The sequence below is a fragment of the Sinocyclocheilus anshuiensis genome, unplaced genomic scaffold (assembly GCF_001515605.1).
Source record: "Sinocyclocheilus anshuiensis isolate Anshui unplaced genomic scaffold, SAMN03320099.WGS_v1.1 scaffold117, whole genome shotgun sequence".
Lineage (NCBI taxonomy): Eukaryota > Metazoa > Chordata > Actinopteri > Cypriniformes > Cyprinidae > Sinocyclocheilus > Sinocyclocheilus anshuiensis.
The window spans coordinates 3,241,340-3,243,909 of NW_015536624.1; the positions used below are offsets into that span (position 1 = coordinate 3,241,340).

General features: G+C 38.7%; 1 protein-coding gene across 1 annotated transcript in view; it reads left to right on the top strand.

Moving 5' to 3' along the window:
* Positions 1-686: 686 nt before the first annotated feature.
* ydjc (YdjC chitooligosaccharide deacetylase homolog) overlaps positions 687-2,570 on the top strand; it is a 26,829-nt gene continuing 24,945 nt past the window's right edge. Inside the window, exon 1 of the mRNA XM_016507605.1 lies at positions 687-910. The gene's annotated coding sequence lies outside the window, so the exon portion shown is untranslated. The remainder of the gene's footprint in view (positions 911-2,570) is intronic.

A 2,570-nucleotide genomic window follows, 5' to 3' on the forward strand; every position in this document is an offset into this window, starting at 1 on the left:
CAAAGAATCCTCAATGCTAATGAAACTTCTATTTGTAGAAATTTGACATTTCCATTTGTAGATCAATAAGAATCCTATAAGATTCTCTACAAGTCACATAAGGTCCGTCTGGATAATTGATGAAAAGATAAAAAGAAGAAATTCCTATTTTTTCTGTTTTATTAGAATGCAGTAGGATCCTTTTACATTCTTATAGGATTCTTATTTGTTTATTTTTGATAGCTCTATTCTGATAGTTCTAGAGATAGAAATGATGATCAAATTCCATTAGAATTATTTTAGGATTTTTACTAGTTTTTTTTAAACGTAGGCTACAGTTCACAGTAAACGTTTCTAAAATGTACCTTACTGTTTTTGTTCCTGTGGCGTGGAATTTAATAACCGTTTTCATGCAATCTGCTACTTTAAAACTACAATCCATGTAGTCTTTCAATCTAGCATAAGAAGACATTTGTGAATGGAGAGCAGAATTTGAGTGTTCATTGTTAAACTAAAACTATACGGTGACGTTTCACTCCAAGTAGCCTATCGCAGGATTCACAAGACAGTTAAAGGCCTTTGCCTTCAACCAATGGTTCTTCAAGCGGCAAAGACTAGCGCAGAAACGAGCCAATCGCGAAGACGCATGCAAATGAGGAATTTGCTTCAGCAAGAGCTGAATGTCAACTAGGCAAAGATGGAGTCTTGAGCAAAGAGGGCCAGTGGCTTGCCATGGATAAATTACGGTTTTGAGTTTTTAGACCATGAGGGGAAAGAATGCGCAAGCGTGACGGGATGGCACTATGTTTCGCAGGATGAGTGCGAATATATTTGAAGAAATTCGCGCTTCTTGCCTTGTAACCCTTCGGTCCAACTTTTTCTCTTTTTGTCGGTGTCTTCTGCTTTCAAGGATTGTCCCTCCCTTGGCCAGGTACCATTCATGAAATTTAGGGGGTTCTCTTTCTGTCTGTGAGTAGCATCCGGGTGATTTGGTGGAAATGGTGGGAGCTCAGGGGCAAAAACGACAACGTTGAGTCGGCTTGGGTGGGGAGAACGACGAATGGGGTGCCATAGAAGCCCCCCGAACATGGCTGTAGTTAGAAATGTGAAGAGCGCGCTGGTGAGGATATCAAGAGGGCATCGCGTTTGAGAAGTCTTGCCTGTCAGGCTGTCATTCAGTCAGAGGGAACAATCTCCTTTCTTTCTCTTCTATTGTCATCAGTGGTGATCTGTTGCAGCCACATGGTTGGGTATTTAGTCCGAGGAATCCATGTAAAGCATCGAACTTCACCATATTCTCAAGAAGCCAATGATTAACTTGCAAAAGGGTCTGGGAAGCCTAGTCCGTATTTTCCACGTGTTTTTCTACACAGTCTAAATCAGTAACTGTAAAATAAACGATTTGGGAAATAAAGGATTTTGCGAGCTCAAGTGAAATAGAGAAGTAGAAACACGATGTGCCACTTTTCTTTTTCTTTTTTTAGCTCCAGGTGTAAAGCCTATATAAACCGAAACAAAATGTGCCGTTTTTATTTGCAATACTCTGTTATTTTGTTGCAAGTGCTGTGTTTGTGGATACATTTCTGAATGCATTGAAATCGAGGCTTTTTGTGTGCGTTTACAGTGCCATTCTAATTGCGAAAAAAAAGTGTAAAATTGTACTGGAGGTTTTCACGAGGTGGTGCATAAATGTGTGTTTTTAAGCTAGCCAAAAAAATATGATTTCTACAGTTCGGATGAATATTTACATCTCAGCCAAATATAAAGGTTTATTTTAGGAAAAATTTAAATCTTCCGTGTTTTTTTTTCCCCACCAAGTGTCCAAAAGCATTGTTAATGTATGCATTGAAAATAACAACCTTAAGGAGCCTCCGCCCCCTCACCTTGTCCCCTAACCAGGGGGGTTTCAAATTGCCACTTTGGCAAAGGGGACAAGAATAATACATATTAAACGAAGGTTTCTCATGCTGTATCGGGGGAATGTGCTCTTTGCCCTATTTTTTCTCTCTTCCTTCGTATCTCACTCAAAGCAGTGTGTTCATCGCTATTGCTGCTGAGATTGCATGAAAAACATGTGAAACCATTGCTGCTAAATGGAGATATTGCCACGTCCTGCTTGGTTTTGTATAATTACATGTGCGTTGTTTCCCTCATTTTAAGCTTTAATAACAGCCAGCATATTCAATTGGAAGGTTTGGAGATTTTTAATTTGTTATAATTATTTTTGCCTTCCAGTACTACTTATTTTAGACGTACGCGTATAGGAAACATAAATTGCTTTAATTGTTCAAATAACATCGCGTTAGGTTGATTATGACCACAATTACTGTTATGACCGGTACATGCAAGGTCTAAGATTTACATTAAAATTCCCAGTCATTTTGTGGATTCACTCTGTGTGGGGCACGTGTGATTTTGATAAATCAGTTTAAAATGTAATCCATTATAACACACCCTGTGTTCAGTTTCTTTACTGTTGTTGACCAGGGCCCTTTTTCTGTTGTACTACTGTGCAGTCAGATGAGCAGTGCAATATTAAAAGGGCATTGGCTGACAAAAAAAAAAAAAAAAAGAGGAAAAAAAAAGAAGCC